Below are 25,307 nucleotides of genomic sequence, written 5' to 3'. Positions count from 1 at the left end.
TACTGGTTTCTATTTGTGACTGGCGGATCGAAAATCGTGTGTGAGTAGAGGAAGACGTGAAACGTTACAGGAGGTAGCGATTATCGAGACCCATACTTGAGATCCTCAAGTCATGATGTAACGAGTAACAGGATACACCACGGGGATTAATTTGACTGGACTGCGATGCTCGAGACCTATACTTCAGTTCCTCAAGTCACAGTGTAAGGAGCTATAGCACATGACACCATGAGTAATCTGTGTCGTTGAAAGAAAAGTTGAATTCCGATTATCGAGACCCATAATTCAATTCCTCAGGACGCCATTGTGTTAGGAGCTATTGGATATGACAACAGGACTGAACAATGTTGTTCAAGCCAGGCTGAATCCGATGAGTCTGAGGAAAGAAATCATTCCACCAGACTGCATTTTATAATCGTACTTTACTCAGCATTACTTTCTCGAATGGCCCGCTGTGAAGAGCATTTTTAACGGACGTGGATACACGGTTCTCGCCTCATCTTATAAAATTGTGTTCCACGTGTAATTTGCGTAGCAAGGTCGTAATCTCCCGTAATGTAGCCACGGAACATGCCTATTCACAATTGTGTACGCTCACTCTCAAAGCATTTCTCAGTAGTTACACTAGATATGTCGAAGGCATTTCCAATGTATGATAAAAGGAATACTATAGTTTGATTAACATGGGTCGTCGTTAAAATAATGAGAAACAACTATAAACTTGGCATTGATCTTGAAAATTCCAGTTGTTAACAGAACGTCATACAGTTGCTGAGAAAAGCGTCGAATTACAGTCTAGTTACAGGCACGTCAGATATCATATAAGGACTTCTTTTTGTTTCTTAATTCAAACAGAAAATTTATCAACAGCTTACACCGCTCACACAAGTTGTTGCATCATTCCAAGTCTTTGGAAAAAAAAATCCAGCATTGGTATGAGTGCATTGAAACGCGTATGAATTTCAAAAAAGAATACCTTGAGAAGCAGTAAAACAATGTTTACTAATAAGCTTTTAGTTAATTGATTTCCAAAAAGTTAAAAAATTTACACTTGACCCTACTCCCTACATCAGCCTATTCTCTGCAAGTCTCATCATTTGAGGGCAACTACTGCAACCCACATCCATTTGAACTGGCTTGATGGATTCAAATCTCGACCTCCATCTACATTTTTTAGCCCCAAACTTTCCTACATTACCATTCTGACAGATTCTCAGTGTTTCAGAATCTGTCACATCAATCGAGCCCTTCTTTTAGTGAAGCTCAAATTCCTTTTCCCCCACTTCATTTCAATACCTTTTAATTTGTTACTCAATCTCCATAATTCTGTATCTCCACATTTCAGGTGCTTATATTGTCTTCTTGTCTGAACTGCTTATCGTCCACATTTCACAATCGTAGCATTCATACAAATACAGCGTTTAATTTTATATTCCAAGTTAACAAATTACTCTTTCTCGGAAACGCTTTTCTTCTTATTGCCAATATGAATTTCATATCCTCTCTGATTCACCCATCGTCAGTTATCTTACCGTCCGCAGCTCGTGGTCGTGCGGTAGCTTTCTCTCTTCCCGCACCCGCGTCCCCGGGTTCGATTCTCGGCGGGGTCAGGAATTTTCTCTGCCTCGTGATGATTGGGTGTTGTGTCATGTCCTTAGGTTAGTTAGGTTTAAGTAGTTCTAAGTTCTAGGGGACTGATGAACCTAGAGGTTAAGTCCCATAGTGCTCAGAGCCATTTGAACCATTTTTTAGTTATCTTACCGGTCAAACAGCAAAATACATTGCCATTTTTAAGTGTCTCGTTGTTAATGTAATTCTTTCAACATTAAGTGATTTATTTCGACTGCATTCAGTTAATTTTGTTTCACATTTGTGAATATTAATCTTATAACCTTTCCTCAAGAGACTACCCATCCCGTTTAACTGCTGTTCCAAGCCCCGTGCCGTTTCCGACGGAATTAGAATGTCATCATCAAACTTCGTAGCTTTGGTTCTTTTCTCTAAACTTTAACCTTCTTTTAAATTTCTCTCTGGATTCTTTTAGTGCTTGCTCAGTGTACTCATTATACGTATCATTGTACTACGTTTATAATCTTGCGAACGTCTAACTTTTTCATAATCCATCTTCTTAAACAATAATTTCGAAGTTACTGCAAAATCGTCAGTCCCAAAAGACTATAATACTGCCACACGACTCGCAATCACGTTACTGATGATAATATTATGACACCATGTGACGAAAGGCCCTGTAATAAATTGGAAGTGCGCTCCTAAGACTGTTTGTTAATGAAAGCGTTGCCAACGTATATTGCAGTCAAAGCAACTTCAGCGTACGCAGTCAGCCGCCGCGATACCTGCTGATAACCAGAACGTAGCCTTGACGGGACGTCTCGGCGTCGCCGGTAAGTGAACGCCGCCGCTATGACGTCTTGCACTCCAATCTCGCCGCTAAATTCGTTCAAATCTGGGATGGGGCGGCTAACGTAATATTCGTCGCATCCTGCTTCCTCCCACGTGGCAACCACGTGCCCTCCGGCGTCCGCCGATTGCCGCTCCCTCGCTGCCTCTGCCCTTCCCTCCCCTCTCCCAACTCACGCCCCATACCCGCTAGTCGCCGTTTCCTGATTGCCCATCGCCCGCTGCCGCGTAAACACGTAGCTTTCCGGTAATAAGCCAAGCCTGGGTTTTCCTGTGTGCAGGGAAAAGTTTCCCTCAGCGTCAACAGCTTTCGCAAACTCCGGAGGGAAGTAAATATCGTACGCCAAAAAAAACTTTTTTCTTTTAGTAGTATCAGCGTCTTCTGTTGCATTGTTCTTTCTTATTGCCTATTCGTCTTCCTTTACAACGCCTTCTACTTCTACACCTACATCTATATTCCAAAAGCGACCTAATTTTGTGTGGTGAAGGGTAATACTAGTACCACTGCATTTGTTCTTCTTCCCCGATCCATAGAAGAATGGTACTAGGGCAGAAAGACTCACCAAACCTCCATATGAGAACTCTTATCGTGGCAAAACTCACGTTCAAATATCGTTGATTGACTCAGAACAGTCATTCCTGGTACCAGTCTGTTCACGGGAGCAGGAGTTTCTATCACACTGCATTTCAAAGGGCTGTGATAACGTTCAGTGGAGATGCAGCTCCACACTGTTCTTAGACAAGGGTTGAAACGTCCGAGAGTGTCAGCAACATCTCCGCTTTGCTCATCGCATTGCGAACTGCCGCTTTGAACAGCGAAATGCGTGACACTCAAGGACGTAGGGAAAGGGGTGGTTTCATTGACGTCCACTGAGGCCTTTTCATATCGATCCTGACCGGCGGTATGTCTCAAATGTTTTCCTCGGACACCTACAAGAAAACCGTGAAAAACGCCTTATGACCTCCATCGCAGAGACGTCAAAAGGAGGGTTGAACTTTGGGTAGGCGGGGCTGTGAAGACCTCCTCACCTTGAGAAACGTCCAAGGTGACTTTGGGCAGAATTGTGTTGTAATTTGCCGGCCGCTGTAGCCGAGCGGTTCTAAGTACTTCAGTCCGTAACCGTACTGCTGCTACGGTCGCAGGTTCGAATCCTGCCTCGGGCATGGATGTGTGTAATGTTCTTAGGTTAGACAGGTTTAAATAGTTCTAATACTAGGGGACTGATGACCTCAGATGTTAAGTCCCATAGTACGTAGAGCCATTTGAACCATATTGTGTTGAAACTTGTTGCCAATGTGACACCAGTAATCCGTCGTACAGCTCACATGAATTTTTAATCCATAGCCTTCTTTCTGGCATGTGTCGACACCTTGCTATTTGAAACTTCTCTGAGTACGTGGGTGCCTTGCTTTTGTACCATCACAGAAGAATGTTGTAGGCACCTTTGAACCAAATTTCATACTTACAGGGTGTTTCAAAAATGACCGGTATATTTGAAACGGCAATAAAAACTAAACGAGCAGCGATAGAAATACACCGTTTGTTGCAATATGCTTGGGACAACAGTACATTTTCAGGCAGACAAACTTTCGAAATTACAGTAGTTACAACTGTCAACAACAGATGGCGCTGCGGTCTGGGAAACTCTATAGTACGATATTTTCCACATATCCACCATGCGTAGCAATAATATGGCGTAGTCTCTGAATGAAATTACCCGAAACCTTTGACAACGTGTCTGGCGGAATGGCTTCAAATGCAGATGAGATGTACTGCTTCAGCTGTTCAATTGTTTCTGGATTCTGGCGGTACACCCGGTCTTTCAAGTGTCCCCACAGAAAGAAGTCGCAGGGGTTCATGTCTGGCGAATAGGGAGGCCAATCCACGCCGCCTCCTGTATGTTTCGGATAACCCAAAGCAATCACACGATCATCGAAATATTCATTCAGGAAATTAAAGACGTCGGCCGTGCGATGTGGCCGGGCACCATCTTGCATAAACCACGTGGTGTTCGCAGTGTCGTCTAAGGCAGTTTTTTTACCGCCACAAATGTCTAGATAGCGTGATGCAGTAATCGTTTCGGATCTGAAAAATGGGCCAATGATTCCTTTGGAAGAAATGGCGGCCCAGACCAGTACTTTTTGAGGATGCAGGGACGATGGGACTGCAACATGGGGCTTTTCGGTTCCCCATATGCGCCAGTTCTGTTTATTGACGAAGCTGTCCAGGTAAAAATAAGCTTCGTCAGTAAACCAAATGCTGCCCACATGCATACCGCCGTCATCAATCCTGTGCACTATATCGTTAGCGAATGTCTCTCGTGCAGCAATGGTAGCGGCGCTGAGGGGTTGCCGCGTTTGAATTTTGTATGGATAGAGGTGTAAACTCTGGCGCATGAGACGATACGTGGACATTGGCGTCATTTGGACCGCAGCTGCAACACGGCGAACGGAAACCCGAGGCCGCTGTTGGATCACCTGCTGCACTAGCTGCGCGTTGCCCTCTGTGGTTGCCGTACGCGGTCGCCCTACCTTTACAGCACGTTCATCCGTCACGTTCCCAGTATGTTGAAATTTTTCAAACAGATCCTTTATTGTATCGCTTTTCGGTCCTTTGGTTACATTAAACCTCCGTTGAAAACTTCGTCTTGTTGCAACAACACTGTGTTCTAGGCGGTGGAATTCCAACACCATAAAAATCCTCTGTTTTAAGGAATAAACCATGTTGTCCACAGCAAACTTGCACGTTGTGAACAGCACACGCTTACAGCAGAAAGACGACGTACAGAATGGCGCACCCACAGACTGCGTTGTCTTCTATATCTTTCACATCACTTGCAGCGCCATCTGTTGTTGAAAATTGTAACTACTGTAATTTCGAAAGTTTGTCTGTCTGAAAATGTACTATTGTCCCAAACATATTGCAACAAACGGTGTATTTCTATCGCTGCTCGTTTAGTTTTTATTGCCGTTTCAAATATACCGGTCATTTTTTAAACACCCTGTATGAGTTGCAATGAGAGACACTTACGGGACACCAAAAAAGTTATCCTTCAGTTTTGTTGCGCAGTGCAGTTTGCGTTAGTTCCTATATACTACGGAACTAGCAGTGTTGGCATGCAGTATTCATTCTTTCCCAATGGTACTCGAAGTACTTTATCGCATACTTTAGAAATATACACGTCAGTGTACTTATGTCAGCGTATCTCTGGCATGGATAAAAATGTCGGCTAAAGTTGATGCACATATGAAGCCTTAAAAGGAAAAGTACACGATTGAAACACCTGTGTTGCCTGTAGTTTTTGTGGAGACGACAGCAAGCGGGTGCTACTCCTTTCTCTGTTATTACGAAGATTTTCCTTTATAATTGTCACACATGTTCTTCTAATAAGTGATAGTCTTCTCAGATTTTTGGGTCGCAGTCATTTAATAATGTTCGAATTGTATTTCCGCAACTTGATTGTACAGATTCAGTTACATGTACATAGGATTATCGCACAATCATGGAATATGCAACATCGACGTACAACCTGCGGTATGCATATTGAACTACCAGACAACCAATAACATGAATAGCATAGTTTTAAGACAATTTAACTGCACATATAACGGCTGTATTGATGCCCATTTTGTGACTAAATAGTTCTGTTGTTGGACAAACGTTATGATACTTACTGTCACAAATCTTTGTGGGACACACAGTTCAATAAATCCGGACGACGACTTCGCTTGAAGAAGTATGACTACACATACATCAAAAAAAGGTCTGCATCACATCAGTTCCGGTGGTTCCAAAAACTGTACAGAAAGTTGGACAAGAGATCAACATAAACATCATTTCCTTCCTTTTTATTGCTCATGAAAACCACACATAGCATATTGTACCACCATACAGCGAGACCTTCAGAGGTGGTGGTCCAGATTACTGTACACATCGGTACCTCTAATACCCAGTAGCACGTCCTCTTGCACTGTTGAATGCCTGTATTCGTGGTAGCATACTATCCAGAAGTTCATCAAGGCACTGTTCATCTAGATTGTCCCACTCCTCAACAGCGATTCGACGTTGTTCCCACAGAGTTGCCGGCCGCTGTGACCGAACGATTCTAGGCGCTTCAGTCCAGACCCGCGTTTCTGCTACGGTCGCAGATTCGAATCCCGCCTCGGTCATGGATGTGTGTGAATTCCTTAGGTTAGTTACGCTGAAGTAGTTCTAAGTCTAAAGAGACTGATGACCTCATATGTTAAGTCTTATAGTACTCAGAGCCATTTGAACCATTTGAACCTCAGAGTGGTTGGTGGGTCACGTCGTCCATAAACAGCCCTTTTCAGTCTATCCCAGGCATGTTCGATAGGGTTCATTTCTGGAGATCATGCTGGCCACTCTAGTCGAGCGATGTTGTTATCCTGAAGGAAGTAATTCACAAGACGTGCACGAAGGGGATGCGAGTTCGATAGGGTTCATTTCTGGAGATCATGCTGGCCACTCTAGTCGAGCGATGTTATTATCCCGAAGGAAGTCATTCACAAGACGTGCACGACGGGGGCGCGAATTGTCGTCCATGAATACGAATGCCTTGCCAATATGTTGCCGATATGGTTGTAGTATCGGTCGGAGGATGGCAGTCACGTATCGTACAGCCGTTACGGCGCCTTCCATGACCACCGGCGGCGCACATCGGCCCCATATAATACCTTCCCAAAACAGCAGGGAACCTCCATCTTGCTGCACTATCTGGACAGTGTGTCTAAGGCGTTCAGCCTGACCAGGTTGCCTCCAAACAAGTCTCTGGCGATTGTCTGGATGAAGGCAAATGTGATACTTATCGGTGAAGAGAATGTGATGCCATTCCTGAGCGGTCCATTCGGCATGTTGTTGGGTCCATCTGTACTGCACTGCATGGTGTCATGGTTGCAAGGATGGACCTCGCCATGAACGTCGGGGGCGAAGTTGCGCATCTTGCAGCCTATTGCGCACAGTTTGAGTCATAACACGACGTCCTTTGGCTGCATGAAAAGCATTATTCAACATGGTGGCATTGCTGTCAGGTTTCCTCCGAGCCAAAATCCGGAGGTAGCGCTCATCCACTGCAGTAGTAGCCCTTGGGCGGCCTGAGCGAGGCATTTCATCGACAGCTCTTGTCCCTCCGTATTTTCTCAGTCCGAACAGCATCACCTTGGTTCACTCCGAGACTCCTGGACACTTCCCTTGTTGAGGGCTTTTCGTGGCACAAAGTAACAATGGTGACGCGATCGAACCGTGGTACTGACCGTCTAGGCATGGTTGAACTACAAACAACAGGGGCCGCGTATTTCCTACCTGGTGGGGTGACTGGAAAATCGGCTGTTGGACCCCCCACCTTTCTAAATGGCGCTGTTCATGCATGGTTCTTTACATCTTTGGGCGGGTTTATTGACATCTCAGATCAGTCAAAGGGACTGTGTCAGATATACTATATGCACAGTCAATGTCTATCTTCAGGGGTTTTGGGAACAAGGGTGATATTTTTTTTGGTGATGTTTGTACATAACATATTAGTGGTATTAGGCCTATTTCGAGAAATTTTAATCTGACATTTCAATGGCATATTAATGTTAAATTTCGGTCGTGCTCATTTCCTATGCATTTGTGCAAATATTATATCAGTTTATTTGGTACGTCTTAAGGCCGAAATCATGAAAGTAATATAAAATAAAGAAGTTTTTACAATCAAATGGTGGAAATATCGGACGAACGTCTAGTAAATGTTTTGCACATTTTTCCATTCCTATTAATTATTGTGAAGAACGCCTTCAATTATTATCTTATTAAACTAATAAACGTTCAGCGTCCTTATCCAATCTCAGACACTTCGACCCCCTGATTTTAGGGTTTCCTTGCCGTCCATGATGAACTTTTGCACTAAGCTAGGCGTATATTGTCACAGATTTCGTCCTCAAATTAAGGTATCTGTTTGATACTATTTTGTGTTTGGTAATTTACTTCTTAAAGTCCTACATTTATTTACTTTGCGAAACATCGTATGGCATGACTGGCTGGGAGACTCTGCGTGGTTTTCCTTTTCCTCGCGCACAACGGCGCCTTTTGTACACGAATTTTGAGCGTTGTTTATTAAATGTGTATGTTGAATGTAAGTGACTCTAAAGGTGAGTATAGCGTGGCGCGACAAGTAGTCTTCTCCTCCCGGATACCACAAACGGTGGCACCGCCCTCAACATTCCGATTTCAGAGGGACTGTTCGCCACAGACGGGGGTATCGTCAGGGGTGCCCCAGGAAACTGTCATAGTGGCATTCTTGTTCTCTGTGTACGACATACATAAATGATTTGATGTACGGCGTGAGCAGGAGTTTGCCAGCTTGCGGCTGTTTGCTGATCACGCTGTGATGCACTGGAAGGAGTGACTGTAGGAGGGTACGAGATGACATATATCACCAACTTGACCTCATTTTAAGGAGATAGAAAACACTCTTGCAAGACATCATTACCAGAAATTGATCACGCACTGATATTTTGGTCTGTATTCCCACAGTAGGCTGTTATGACATTTACAATGCACAGCTTTTAAAACTCCTCGTGGAGCTGTTGCTTGTCGCTCCCTCCACCCCACTGGAGTCTCCTGACAACACAGCGCGAGGTACTGAAAACTGGAGTGAGGAAGGTAGTCCTTTTCGCGGGATATTGAAGGAAAGAGGTGTGGGACCCGGGTCATGGGGGCAAACACTTCTAACGTGTTTTGAAGCATTATTGTAGAACACATGATGCTTTACGCGAAAAATAAGTAAGCAGAGTACGTGGTATATCAACCTCACGGAGTTATACGCTCAATATTATTTCAACAATTTTCTCGCTTTCATATTCAGCGTAGACCCTTTATGGAACCCGTGGAGCTTCTACAGTTCCTCCTGCGGTTTTCCATGAGACCTTCATTTACTCGCTCATGGCTTTCTTTCTTTCATCCGTCCACTTTGCACCGGTCTTCTTGGCTCTTGTCTCTGGCTGGACTTCCCACTTGTCTATTTTCCTTCTGTAGATGTTACGGTCTGCAGTGTCCTGAATGGTGAGTTGAGAATCAGTATGGTCTTATACATAATAAACCTAAGTAACTAGAGCAGCATTTTGAAATAATTTACGATGTAATTATTCCAGTCATGTTGAAGAATAGCGCAACAAGTGCAGGTGTATTTCATTTTAACAGTGCCAGCTCTACCTCCAGAGAAAATAGCGCATAACGACGACCTTAGTAATTAAATAGAGCTAAGCTTCTCTTTAATGGCACATCATTAGATTAATTCATGTCCACTGAATTTGTGAATCGGAGCATAAAAATGCTCAAAGCAAAGAGACCTCTGGCACCAACCGCATGTTCTAAAGCGCTAAGACACAACTAACAAGGCATGTTACCAATGTCAAAACACTATTTCACAAGCTTCTTACTCACGCTCCTGCACAGTACTGCGGTCTTGGACATTAAGTGACTGCGCTTGGACATGGCGTATGACAAGTGGTGGGCGTGCATGATTAACATCTTAGGTCATCAATCCCCTAGAACTTAGAACTACTTAAACCTAACTAACTTAAGGACATCTCACACATCCATGCCCGAGGCAGGATTCGAACCTGCGACTGTAGCAGTCCCGCGGTTCCGGACTGCAGCGTCTAGAACCGCACGGCCACCGCGGCCGGCGTTCAGAATTATGGCCCAAATATCCACACGATATCGATTTATGACACTGATATCTTGCCACTGTGCTTTCTGCTTATTAAAATATGAGGTCAAATTGGTGACGTTTCCTTGTTAGACATAAGGTCTCGTTAGTACAGCATTAGTAGTGTGCTGCTAGATACAGTCAAATAGCTCAGTAGATTAAATAACGCTGCAAAGCGATATGAAAATAAATGAGCACGTCAGGTTGATAGTACGGACGTTAAATGGTAGATAATGGGAGGACTAGGGAAAAGTGTTGCTCATGCACAACGGAGACAGCTAGTGTGATCCATTGTTGACGACTACTCGAGTGTTCCACCAGATCGTACTAAAGGAAGCACTTAAGCGGCGTGCTGAGAGATACGTTACAGATTGCTTCGATCGGCACACAACTGCTACTGAGGTGCTTCGTCCTCTAAAGTGGAAATCCGTGGAGGGAAATTTAGAGCACCAGTATCCATAACTGGTTCGATGTTCCGTAAGCAGGCGACAGTGCGAATCTTGCTCGAATGTCTTCCAAAGTCAAGAAACAAGTGTTCTCAGAGCTGAAGGCACAGATAAAAGAAAAGTTATATCAAATATGTAGTTTCTGTTGGCTTTGGTCTCATACGACCTCTTCTACTCATCCTTTCTAAAAATTAAGTAACTATGAGGTAATAATGGAAATTAATTTTGCTTTCTACATAGCCGTCCATTTCAGAGTGCGTATCATTTCTCAGATCTAGCACGTCCATGGTCTTCAGCACTGGAACAAATGCATGCTGTTCCGACCTGTCTCAATTCAAGAGTGGCGATAAGATTTCAGTTCCCGGAAATGTTTCATCTCTGAAATGAATGGCAGCGTTATAACGAAAATAATTAACTTGTCTGCATCGTATATGGAAAATGAAATATCAGAAGCGAATTTAGTAATCGCATTGCCGCTGAAGCGTTCACCAGGTTTATTGATTTACGCCACAACAAAAGCCAGGCGCACGGATTTGTATTGGCAAACTAGAATCTAATTAATTGAAAAGAGCGCATTGTCAGTGGGATATATAGAGCGACATGTTATTTGCTGAATATTGCAGGTTGCAATATTCTCGCTATAAAATTCTGTTCGGTTAACGACTGTTTCACGCGAACTGGTCGGAAACGCATGAAGTTATGCGGAAAACTGAAACGCGTTTTTGGCTTTTGTGGTTTGCTACATGTGGTTGCCTCTACTACACGCTAAAACGTTCATTTCGTCACTCTAACGCCCTGTCATTATCACTCAAGTACTTACGAAATGTTCATCCCCCATTAGTCTCAGTCTGGACCGGCACCTTACCGTTCATTTCGAGGTTTCGTTTTAGCCGACGTCGTGCATGGTGTCCGTCACGCATTTTGGTGTGTGTGTGTGTGTGTGTGTGTGTGTGTGTGTATGTATGTATGTATGTGTGTGTGCTTGTGCACGAGAAGCGACTCTCTCATCCACATTTTCGGCCAGACAACAGAATTATAGAATCTATTAGACTATTCACGTCCTTGTGAAAAATAAACCACATCCGACAGAATGAATTGTGCATATATGGTGAACCCGAAATCTTTAAACAAAATTTTGGAGGTTTTTCAGAGATGTATTACGACTATTTAAGTATAAGGAGACCGTGGTCTCTGGTGAATCCTTACACAGTAGTAACGTTATTATGATTTATTCGAATTTTTACTGATGTTTCATTTTGAAAATTTGGTAATGAACTGGAACTTCGTCGATCGCAACAGATAGAAAAATAAAAACAAGGAATCAAAACAGCCATTTTTGATCCACTAGAGGTAGCTGGTTTCGTTTACAATAGGTATAACCAGAGCAAGATATCAGAACGCAGCTATCTAATACAATAGGGTATCCCTCATCAACTAAGCAGTTGGTGACAGATACCTTCTGGTATGATACTGATTCTTATCTGGTGTGGAATCTTGGTTTTCTAATGGTTATTTTAACCGAAACTAGGTACATCCAGTAGAACCAAAATCTGCTGGTTCGAGGTATGCTGTTTCGGGATGGCAGGTCCGCAGCTGTTACGATACTGAGGAAATTTGATAACCTTTTATTTTTTTTTATTTTACCTGTCTCAGTTCTACGAATACACAATCATTGCTGCATTGGTTACTGGTTTCGGTCTGATGCGCCCATTCACAAACCATACCCCTTTTTGCTAACCGTAACTAGTCATACAATATTGTGCTATAACAACAGACACATAGGCTAACTGACCAGTGAGAGCACTTGTTGCCCACGGTTAGATTTTCTGTGCAGAAGCTATTTGGGGCAAGATTGTGTAAGTAGTTATGGTTAATAACAAGGTGTTTGCTTTGAAAATGGGCCTGTAAACCTTAAAGCGGTAACCAAAAATTGTACATTCCTGCAACTGAGACAGACAAAATAATAAAACAAATATCAGATTTCCTTAGAACTAAAATGTCAAATCTGGCTGGATGGTTATAAAAAAGTTGTACATTTGGACACATTTGGACGAATATGTGCTACTGTTTATTTTATTAAAATACGATCAGAGAAGAAACAGTAAAGAAACAGCGGCTCTTCTGGCATTGATTCATGAATGTGATTGCTGAGTAACTGTATAAAGAATGTTAGGGAAAACATGAAGTGCAGAAAAACAAAACCCTACTGAAGAACAAAGCATATAAAAAGCGACATAATGTGTCATGAACTAACACGTAGGCGTTCAAAGTGTGGGCTGGTGTCTTGAACCTTTACTATTCCACTGCAAATAATGTAATGTGTACACTGACTGAGTCAGCCTCATGTTGGAAAGATTTATCTGACTTCGTTCCATCTTTGTACTTTAAAGTTTGCCTCGATATGCCCTAGTAAAGTGGTATTGTACCTAGTTATGGAAACAGTAATATCAATTATGCTTATGTTTAAACATGTGATAAGATGGAAAAAGATGAAAGGTCGTATCTGGCGACGAGCCTGAATAGGAGCACGTGACTATGGCCTTGTCTCACTGACGTTCATCTATTGTAGAATCCTATAACATAATTTGAGCTCATACATGAGGTACCTCGAACAGAATGACCTCCTCTCTGCTAACCAGTGTGCATTCCGATAACATTGACCATGTTAATCCAGGTAAGGCTTTGCTGGAGTCATATCATGAAAACGAAGAGTCACAACAGGCAAACAGAGGTAATACTCGTATATCCTAACTTGTCGAAAGTATGTGACACAATCCCGCAACTACTCTTACTATCGAAAGCAGAGTCGTATGAGACACAAAGTGAAATTGGTGACTAGACTGAGGATTTATCGGTACGGATCAGTCTTCGGTGGAGTGTAATTCAATGATATATTACTATCTATAGGTGGGACATAAAAATTTGTTGGGAGCCTTGATATTGTCGACCTTTCAGACCATTTTAATAACAACATCAGATTTTTAACAATATGGTGAAGTTATTGGCAAGAGAATGCTGTCTGATAGAAATCTCCACGAATATCCAATAAGAACTCGATAAGAGTTCATGGTGGTATAGAGTTTGGCGTCTCCCGTTACTCGTCTGTTTCTTCAACGTCGTCGTGTTGCGCATAGATCGATGTGGCGATGTCTCGCTTCTAGTAGTTTCTTGTTTAATTGTACCTCAGGGACGTGATTGATGCGCAGGTATCTTGCCAAAGGAGACATCACAAGCCTAGCCTAGTTTATAATCGTCAACTGTAGTTCTCAATTAACCTTTTTTTAAAGTTATAGCCCGGTACGTGATAGATAGTCGTACATGTCGAGTGAAACAACACTGATTTCAGCAGATTGGTTCACGTCGTGAGCAAAGAAAAATTATACAGTTCACAGATCGGAAAAGAATAGTAGGTTATGACTACTAAATCAGTGAAACTCAGAATCAGTTAGCTCATGCAAATACGTATCTCTACAAAGTGCTTACAAATCACCGAGCACCCCATTTTATAATACTGCTCAACTATGTGTGACTGATACCAGATGGGACAAACACGTGATGTTGAATGTATTTAAAGCAGGGTAATACGATTTGTCAGAGGTTTATTTGACTCACGGAGGAGCATCACAGAAATGTTGAGAAACGTGAATTGCCAAACTCTTGAAGATAGAAGAAAATCATTCAGCTAAAATCTACTTCTAATATTTCAGGAACCAATATTTGATATAGGATATTGAGATATTGCTATCTCGCACGGACGATGCGAACAAAATCAAACTGTTTGAGAAAATGATGGCACAAAACTATAGTAGCTGAACGTTGCTGTCGATGGAGTAGTTAAAGAAAGTCTGTACTAATAATGAAATTGCCAAACCGCTGTGTCTATCTGTCTGTTTGCGGACGCTAATCTACGAAACTACGAGATGAATTTTCACTGGCATCTTGACCGTACGTTTCTGACGCATTCATATTTGCGCGTTGCTATACAGGGCGAGTCACCTAACGTTACCGCTGGATATATTTCGTAAACCACATCAAATACTGACGAACCGATTCCGCAGACCGAAAATGAAGAGAGGGGCTAGTGTAATTGGTTAATACAAACCATACAAAAATGCACGGAAGTATGTTTATTAACACAAACCTAGGTTTTTTTAAAATGGATCCACGTTAGTTTTGTTAGCACATCTGAACTTATAAACAAATACGTAATCAGTGCCGTTTGTTGCATTGTAAAATGTTAATTACATCGGGAGTTATTGTAACCTACAGCTGACGCTTGAAACCTCCTACGTTCAGTTGCGTGTTGTAACAAACATGGGCCACGGTCGGCGAGCAGCATCTGCAGGGACATGTTTACTATGACGACCGTGTTTACGAGTGTGGCTGTAGTGCACTGTTGTGGTTTGGTCTAGCTGTCGCAGTGTCCGCATGTAGCGCTTGCTGCTATTGTTATTCTGCATTCGCCTCCGCACGCACACCAACTGTAGTACACCATGTTACCAGACGTCTGTGATAGTGTAGTGTGGTAGAAACTGTGACCATGGTGTATTCGAACTCTGAAAAGGCGGAGATGATACTTATCTATGGCGAGTGTCGACGAAATGCAGCTGAAGCCTGCAGGGTGTATGCAGAACGGTACCCGGACAGAGAGTATCCAACGTGCCGCACGTTGCAAAACATCTACCGCCAACTGTATGCAACAGGTATGGTCGTAGCACGCAAACGGCTCCGTAACAGGCCCGTCACAGGAGAAGCGGGTGCAGTTGGTGTGTTAGCCATGAACCCACACATGAGTACACGGGACATTGCGAGAGCCGGTGGACTGAGTGAAAGTAGTGTCATGCGCATACTTCATCGTCACCGCTTTCACCCGTTTCATGTGTCGCTACATCAGCAATTACATGGTGATGACTTTAATCATCGAGAGCACTTCTGTCAAGGGGCATTAACGGAGAATTCGTTGCAGTTCTACCTGTTTACCCATGAAGCGGGTTTCACAAACCACGGAGCAGTGGATCTACGGAACATGCATTACTGGTCCGTGGACAATCCTCGCTGGCTCGGACAGGTAGAGCGACATCGAAAGTGGACGGTAAATGTATGGTGCGGAATCATTGGCGACCACCTCATTGGTCCTCACTTCATTGCAGAGGCCCAAACAGCTGTAACATACATCGCGTTTCTACAGAACAATCTGCCAACGTTGCTCGAAAATGTCCCACTGGAAACGTGTCGACGTATGTGGTATCAGTATGATGGTGCACCTGCACATACCGCAATTAACACTAGGCTGACCATTGACAGGATGTTCGACGGGCGTTTCATAGGACGTGGAGGACGCATAAATTGGCCAGACCGTTCTCCTGATCTTACACCTCTAGACTTCTTTCTGTGGGGTACGTTAAAGGAGAATGTGTACCGTGATGTGCCTACAGCCCCAGAGGATATGAAACAACGTATTGTGGCAGCCTGCGGCGACTTTACAACAGGTGTACTGCGGCGTGTACGACATTCATTACGCCAGAGATTGCAATTGTGTGCAGCAAATTATGGCCGCCACATTGAACATCTATTGGCCTGACATGTCGGGACACATTCTATTCCACTCCGTAATTGAAAACGGAAACCACGTGTGTACGTGTACCTCACCTCTCATGGTAATGTACACGTGCGTCAGTGAAAAAGAGCAATAAAAGGTGTTAGCATGTGGACGTAATGTGCTGTTCCAGTCTCTTCTGTACCTAAGGTCTATCACCGTTCCCTTTGGATCCCTACGTAATTCGGTGCTCTCCGATACAGACGATCGAACAGCGGAGGAGTGGTACTGAAGCGTCAACTTTAGGTTACAATATCTCCGGATGTAATTAACATTTTACAATGCAACAACGGCACTGATTACGTATTTGTTTATACGTTCAGATGTGCTAACTAAACTAACGGGGTTCCATTAAAAAAAAACGCAGGTTTGTGTTAAAAAACATACTTCCGTGCATTTTTTATGGTTTGTATTAACCAATTACACTAGCCCCTCTCCTCACGTTCGGTCTGGGGAATCGATTCGTCAGTATTTGATGTGGTTTACGAAATATATCCAGCGGTAATGGTAGGTGACTCACCCTGTGTAAGTCGTGATTCTGGAAAGACGGCAATCAATCGGCAGTACGCCTCGCTGGCGTCTGCACCGTGTGTATCGCTGAAGTTCTCCTATCTGCAAAAATATTCTCGGTGTCGAGACTAGCTAGGCAAAAAATGTTAGCTTTCTGCATGGGCTTGCTGCTTTTCGTGGTTGCCGAGTGGGCTTTGCACGCACACTCATTCAAGAATTTGGGGGCCAAGCATGGGTTACTGTAGCTATTGTTCGCAGTGATTCTGCACTACATTATTCAGAGAAGAGTAGAGAATTTTCCACCTCGTTATGTCATCACCTACTGGACATTTATGATCAATCACTCGTGGCTAGCAACTAGGAGCGACACATCTGTAATTTTTTTTATTGATAAACCTATGTGCATTCGTACTAGACGTTTGTGTAAATTGACAAAAGATGATCCTATCTCTATATCTATTCGTGGTCGTGGAACTGATATAAAATTTGATTTTGTTGGTGATACAACTGTCTTTATTTTATCAAAACTGGATCACGAAAAAAAATGTAATTTAAAGTTTTTTCGAATACTTAGTACTTTGGACGCTTACCCCAGTGACATGATCGTCACGGCATAGTACACCAAAGCACCAATAGAGGGTGCTGTCAGTTTCGCAGTTCATCACATAAGCAATAGATAGCGCTGACAGTTTTTTTCTTTTTTTTTTAACTCAGTGACACGTACGCCAACGGCCTAAACTCAGTGACACGTATGCCAACGGCCTAAACTCAGTGACACGTATGCCAACGGCCTAAACTCAGTGACACGTACGCCAACGGCCTAAACTCAGTGACACGTATGCCAACGGCCTAAACTCAGTGACACGTATGCCAATGGCCTAAACTCAGTGACACGTACGCCAACGGCCTTGCCGCAGTGGTAACACCAGTTCCCGTCAGATCACCGAAGTTAAGCGCTGTTGGGCTGGGCTAGCACTTGGTTGGGTGACCATCCGGACGGTCGAGCACTGTTGGCATGCAGGGTGTACTTAGCACCTCTGAGGCAAACTGAGAAGCTACTTGATTGAGAAATAGCGGCACCGGTCTCGTAAACTGACATACGGCTGGGCAAGCGGTGTGCTGACCACATGCCCCTCCATATCTGCATCCAGTTACGCCTGTGGGCTGAGGGTGACACGGCGGCCGGGCGATACCATTTGGCCCTCCAAGGCGTCTTCGGACCGAACTGAGTTGAGTTTAGCTTATTTTCAGAAGTTTACGTCAGTGCCGCAATTAAGTGTCGCAAGTTTATATATAAAACGATAGTGAATTTACTTGACTAGAATATATGGATATACTGACTTCGCTTTGTGCATAAAAAGTTAATATTTCTTTGCTTTTTTCGATAGGTTTCTTAATATTCTTTGCAAAAAACGGGTTTATTCGTTTTTATTTGTGATCTGGGTGCCCACTCATTACATTTTTATTTCGTTCTGTTTACAAAGAAAAATGCCAAGCAAACGGCCGAGTCTTTCTGAATTTTTAAAAGACTGAGGAAAGTGTGGTCTCAAGAATCCTTTGAATATCGTGAGGCTAAACTTGCTGCGGCTCGAGAACGTAAGGATTTACTTGTTCGTTTGGAAACTCCTTCCGAAAGCGATGCACGAGAGAATGTAATGCATTGTCTCGCTCCTTAGAATCGTTAACTCTGAGAGTTCTCAAAGCATCTGAGAAGACTCTCTCGTGATAGTGAAGCAAAACAAGCTCTTCATGTCCTCAGTTACGCTACGTCAAGCACTGTATATAAAGAAGCTTTAGAAGTGAAAAATAAATACCATGCGTACGAAGACCCTGGCACAGCTATAAATAAGTTTTTGGGCAATGCTAGGTTTCATAGCTAGAGAGTAATAACATCCCCGGACAGTGTAATATATATTTTATTTTCAGTGAAATTGGAACATTATCTTTTGCATTTCACTATAGTAGACACAGAAGTCATAAATATTCATTGTTAATGAGATATTCGAGAGAAAAGAACATGTGTTATCGTCCCAATCAAGGGGACGGGTCTCCTTCGTTAGGACAGGTAGTTTCAGTGAATACGCTATAGTATAAGAGCTGTTAAATACTACACACTTGTAAATAACTGTAAAAATTTTCAAGTCTTTTTTATTTTTAGGAGGTGTTTTTGGTCTCTGATATCGAATATCATGTTTTCGAAACCAAGGAAACTATAAATAGATATATGGCCTCCTAAGGTAAAAGAAGTACATACTTCACTGATTATCAGAACACTTACAACCCTTTATAAAACCTGTAATGAGATGCATTAATTACATTTTTTCATGGTGGCTATCTTAGACCTAAGATTAGATAATATTCAAGGTGGATCATTGAAGTCAACTAGCATCATGTCGGTAAAATCGTAACTTTAAATTGTGAATATAACAAACTGGTTTGAATTACTCGTATTTTCCCAAGATGGCAACAAAAATTTAATCACTATTACCTTACCATTACGACATTTCAGTCAGTAATATCAGTCAGTGACAAGAACACAGTGAAAATCTTACCTTCCTTCATTACTGCTTTGTCTCTTCGCGGAACAACTTACTGTAAAGATGGTGAACTTTGGCAACCCGGGGTACAACACTGACCCTCTAGAATGCACCGTCAGAGACCAATACTACTCAAATTTCATTACACATGTTGTGTGAAATGGGAGTAGTGTTATCCTTTCATACTGATTTGATGGTATTATACCGAAGTCGGTTGCAATAACACAGACAAATTAATACTCTTATGTGTCATGTATTTTCTCAAACGTACAAAAGCTATTGCCAGTCGCCTGAGTTAAATCATCCTAATTAGCCTGCCGAGCGGTTCTAGGCGCTGCAGCCTAGAACCTCGCGACCATTACGGACGCAGGTTCCAATCCTGCCTCGGGCATGGATGTGTGTAATGTCCTTAGGTAGGTTTAAGTAGTTCTAAGTTCTAGGGGCTGATGACCTCAGAAGTTAAGTCCCATGATGCTCAGAGCCATTTGAACCATACTAATTAGAGTCCACACAGCAGCATTCAAGCAATAATTATTCCCGCGCTCCACAGGAGTTTAAAAGGTGAATTAAACTTAACATGTGGTACCTTGCTAAGCAGTCTCTACCATAGGCTTTACACTGCTCGCAGAGAACCATTTATAGTTGTTATTCTTCTGTTGCACGCGAATAATCGCCAAAGAGGAAATACAGGGTGATCAGAAACAGTTTGGAAAGCTTGTAAGGGTGTTTCGGGGTTGTTTGTGGTGAGAAATAAGTGTTAAGAAAAAACATCGAATCGCTTCCGCGTTATTAGCATTTAAATTAGTCTAGCAGGTTTGTGGGCGCGAAAATACAAGCGGCCCGCCAGATATTATTAGTGTCAGATGTTCACACAGAGCACGAGACTGCTCCTTACTACCGTCCACTGTCCACTTTCTGAATCGCTCTCTTGTTCGGTTTTAGGATATCAAAGAAAGAAGAACACGATTGGCGATATCGTCTCTGGCGGGACGCCTGAATTCGCGTGCTCAGCGGCCTAATTGGAGAACACGAAAACTAAATAACTCGGAAAAAGTGCAAGTGCAACGTATCGAATACTTTTCTTAACAGTTATTTCTCAGCACAATCTATCCTCAGAAAGTTCTACAAGCTTTTCAGACAGTTTCTAACCACCGTTCGTGTACATTAGTTTGCAATAATGCTTCTAAATAAATAGTTTGTTGCACTATACAAGAGATGGAATTAACGGTATGTTGCTACGCTCTGAATCTACACGTGAGACTTTATTGTTTTCGTTTCCGTTTAACGTCAATGCTTTCAGTGTGCAAAGAAGCAGGTAAGGCTACTTCTCCTACCTGATGTACATACTTAACTAGTGTGCTTAGAACCCCGGTGCCACTAACAATGTTTCCACAACGTTGTAGCCAGTATGGCGATTTTTCGTTTTTAATATTTCAAAATTCGCTGTTAAAGTTACGGATGGCTGGTTAATGAGTGATGAATGACTGTAATTTGTCACAATCAGAAAGTTAATTGTTTATGGTACGGCACATGGCGGAGTATTCATTTGGTCTGGATCTTAAAGTCACACGGAAATTAATTTCGCGAATGTAGATGGCACAATCAGTCTGTTTTTTTTGTTTTTTTTTTTTACTGACATGAAATGGGCGATCATTTACTGATTATGAGTCAAACTGAGTTATTTGTAATTTGTCCTCACAATTTCATCGATTGCACCTTTTCTTCCTTCCACAGAACTGTATAAATAATGATTCAAGTAGTATTCTTCTTTGTGTGTGGCATGCTTGGTACCCCCATTCTTTTGCAGTTCCTTTTAAATGCATAGCTTCGAACTCCAGCAGTCTAAAATCACTTTAAACTAAATTATACCGAGACAATTAATTCTTGGTGTCTCGTACCATAACATAACCAGTGCAAAGAGAGCTATTACTCGTCTCCCTACCCGACTGATTTTCAGCTGTCTCCACCTCCCTACTACTAAAATTTACGTTGTTATTAATTTCTGGGGGCAGTAGTACTCCAAATTTTAAAATAAATTAAACTTACTACATTTACAGGCATATACTACCAACTTTTTCAAATACACTCCTGGAAATTGAAATAAGAACACGGTGAATTCATTGTCCCAGGAAGTGGAAACTTTATTGACACATTCCTGGGGTCAGATACATCACATGATCACACTGACAGAACCACAGGCACATAGACACAGGAAACAGAGCATGCACAATGTCGGCACTAGTACAGTGTATATCCACCTTTCGCAGCAATGCAGGCTGCTATTCTCCCATTGAGACGATCGTAGAGATGCTGGATGTAGTCCTGTGGAACGGCTTGCCATGCCATTTCCACCTGGCGCCTCAGTTGGACCAGCGTTCGTGCTGGACGTGCAGACCGCGTGAGACGACGCTTCATCCAGTCCCAAACATGCTCAATAGGAGACAGATCCGGAGATCTCGCTGGCCAGGGTTGTTGACTTACACCTTCTAGAGCACGTTGGGTGGCACGGGATACATGCGGACGTGCATTGTCCTCTTGGAACAGCAAGTTCCCTTGCCGGTCTAGGAATGGTAGAACGATGGGTTCGATGACGGTTTGGATGTACCGTGCACTATTCAGTGTGCCCTCGACGATCACCAGAGGTGTACGGCCAGTGTAGGAGATCGCTCCCCACACCATGATGCCGGGTGTTGGCCCTGTGTGCCTCGGTCGTATGCAGTCCTGATTGTGGCGCTCACCTGCACGGCGCCAAACACGCATACGACCATCATTGGCACCAAGGCAGAAGCGACTCTCATCGCTGAAGACGACACGTCTCCATTCGTCCCTCCCTTCACGCCTGTCGCGACACCACTGGAGGCGGGCTGCACGATGTTGGGGCGTGAGCGGAAGACGGCCTAACGGTGTGCGGGACCGTAGCCCAGCTTCATGGAGACGGTTGCGAATGGTCCTCGCCGATACCCCAGGAGCAACAGTGTCCCTAATTTGCTGGGAAGTGGCGGTGCGGTCCCCTACGGCACTGCGTAGGATCCTGCGGTCTTGGCGTGCATCCGTGCGTCGCTGCGGTCCGGTCCCAGGTCGACGGGCACGTGCACCTTCCGCCGACCACTGGCGACAACATCGATGTACTGTGGAGACCTCACGCCCCACGTGTTGAGCAATTCGGCGGTACGTCCACCCGGCCTCCCGCATGCCCACTATACGCCCTCGCTCAAAGTCCGTCTACTCACATACGGATCACGTCCACGCTTTCGCGGCATGCTACCAGTGTTAAAGACTGCGATGGAGCTCCGTATGCCACGGCAAACTGGCTGACACTGACGGCGGCGGTGCACAAATGCTGCGCAGCTAGCGCCATTCGACGGCCAACAGCGCGGTTCCTGGTGTGTCCGCTGCGCCGTGCGTGTGATCATTGCTTGTACAGCCCTCTCGCAGTGTCCGGCGCAAGTATGGTGGGTCCAACACACCGGTGTCAATGTGTTCTTTTTTCCATTTCCAGGAGTGTATCACAAATAACATTAAACAAAAGCGAAAAATAAACTTGAGGATGTCACACAGATTCAGTGGATGAATCCCCAGAAAGTGTAGCCAAACCACTAAGTAGATATTCTATTAAAACCTCGTTCTATCGACATTTTAATACTGATATGAGTTTGTGATCGGTACCAGATAGAACTCATTGAGGAATTAACAGCTTCAATGTGTAAAACCGAAAGTGTCAGTGAGATGCCTAGCCACCGCCACTAAAAAATGCTACAAGACAGGCAATCTACATTACGGTGTGGTTTACCGTAAAAATTCCGAGGCAGTACGTTCTTAGAAGAGTCAACGAACTTCGCTTTCTCCTACGAATACGTCGTGAAAAGACGTGAATACCCAATCGGAGAGATTCGAGCTGATACGGACGGTCGTCTTTCTAGCGGACCGTTGATTACTACGTGTAGGAGGAAGTGACAGCAGTACATGACGTTCCCTCCACCACACATCACCAGGTGGTCTGAGTAAAGATGTAGATGTAGAAAACTTTCGATGTAGTCTGCCAATGCCATCATCATAAAAACATCCAGCATAAAGGCTCTCGCTAAACACCCTTGACCACCAGCCTATCACTTCTTGGTGGAATCTCCAGACATACACCTTACAACCAAAAAGTGAACGACAGCGGTTACCATATATTTATGTAGCAGTGACAGCATCCTCAGTTATATTGATAGGTCTAATTTAATTTGAATCGATTTCGTCGTTACATTACGCCATCTTCAGGCCCATCCATGATACAAATGATCATTTGGATAACGCATTATCACCATTAGACATCTCGCAGAGGGTACAGAATATCGATGTCCACTACACTTTGAATGATTTATGACTAGTGGGTTGGATTAGTGTGAAGGTTTTACGGAAATGCTACTTGAAAACAAATGGCAATCCTTGGAGGTAGGACAATATTCTTTCCGTGAAACGCTAGTGAGGAAATTTAGGCATCTGCGGGAGGCCGCAGAACAATCCTATTAGTCAATATCCATCTCGCGCAATGATCGTGAAGGCAAGATACAAGGAATCAGCGGTTGTAGCGGAGCACATAAACTGTCGTTTTTCCCTTGATCCATTTGCGAGTGGAGCTGCAAGCAGGACAAATAGTTGTCGTACAAGATAAACTCCGCTACGCACCGTATGGTGGCTATCACAGTATGTATGTAAATGTACACTGGCCAACAAATTCAAAGGATCACGATCAACAAACCCATTGATTGTCTGCCATTGCTACACAGAAGTTTGAAACATGATTCAAAGATGCCTACAAGTTTCCTTTGTGTCGGTGCGAAAGTGTGGCGCGCTGCAACGTTGCCATCGGCCTCGGTGAAGCTTCTAACAGCAAGATGTTGATAAATGCCGAAAAAAAGTCACAGCTCAGAAGTTCGTGTGGGTCGTAAGGTGGGTTAATGATGTCACATTGACACCAGATTTCATCACACTGCTGCCAAATGCCATAGTGGACGTGTCAACAAACAGTCTTACTTAGGTTTCTCTCCTTGTTCGATGCATCTACTAAGGTTAGAACCACAATGCCCAGTGTGGAAGTAACACGATTTCCTATTGAGTGGTGTCAGTCAAACCACCCCTTCCCTTGAGGCGTCAATTTAGACACACTTTGTAATGAAAATCGGTAGTTTACAAAGCGGTATGCAACAGAAACACGGCTTTGACACTAATTATACCCCTTGTACGATTCAACCCTGCCCTAAGGACATCGTGAAGCTGCAACTTCATAAGAGATAATCTGATCTCTTTGGAGAGTAGCGCGATCTCAATTTCTGCTCTGGTAGATATGGTGGAAGCACTAGCAACCTTTCGAAACAACTCGACGAAATTTGAGAGGGATTGAAGCAATAAAGGGTGTTTCTGCTTTTCATCCCCCCTGTTCCGCATCTTCCTTTGGCATGATCATGTTTGGAGATGCTACATTGGCAAACGTGTGAACGCACAAAAATGATACCTTTAAGACACTCCCCCCCCCCCCCCCCCCTCTCCCTACCATCCTCCCAAATCATCAACACCTTGGTGCCATTTGCTCACTTTTGTTGGACACTCAAAAGTATTCCTGTACAGAGAAATCCAGTGACAGATTCTTAGATACTGAGTCGACATTTACACTCCTGCGCTGCGTGACGCTATGTCACCGAACTAATGTGTACTGGGCATATGCGCAAACTAAGAGGCGTTGAAAGAGATGATTGTCATGCCGGCGCCTAAGAACCAATCCCTGGTACTCTCTGTTCAGGAACATTTTTAAAGTGTCCAACAAAAGAGCACGGGTGGTACCGCGTCTGTTGCCGAAGAGGGGATCTTAGAGGTATGTTTGACTTTTATTCATGCGTCTGTGAATGTCGCGCGCCCGATATCCTCTCCCCACTTTTCCCCGCCCTCGTTATCACGCCATAGGAGAGTGCGAAACTGGAGGTCTGAAATGTCTAAACACACTTTGCAGCTTTGGATCGCACTGAAATTTCGTCGAAAAGATTTGAATGATACTTAAGGCTACCACACTGAGCACCAGAGCAAAATTTGCGACCGCGCTACGCACAAAATG

The 25,307-nt window shown here is 43.6% G+C and overlaps 1 protein-coding gene and 1 pseudogene across 1 annotated transcript in view; both read left to right on the top strand.

Moving 5' to 3' along the window:
* Positions 1 to 25,307, top strand: part of LOC126281881 (tetraspanin-2A) — a 978,340-nt gene that overhangs the window by 309,212 nt on the left and 643,821 nt on the right. The gene's annotated exons all lie outside the window — the stretch shown is intronic.
* On the top strand, positions 17,578 to 17,695 carry LOC126282710 (5S ribosomal RNA; annotated as a pseudogene).

This window comes from Schistocerca gregaria, chromosome 7 (genome assembly GCF_023897955.1).
Source record: "Schistocerca gregaria isolate iqSchGreg1 chromosome 7, iqSchGreg1.2, whole genome shotgun sequence".
Classification (NCBI taxonomy): Eukaryota; Metazoa; Arthropoda; class Insecta; order Orthoptera; family Acrididae; genus Schistocerca; species Schistocerca gregaria.
The sequence above is the reverse complement of the archived record's forward strand: the minus strand, read 5'-3'. Positions and strand labels throughout refer to the sequence as shown.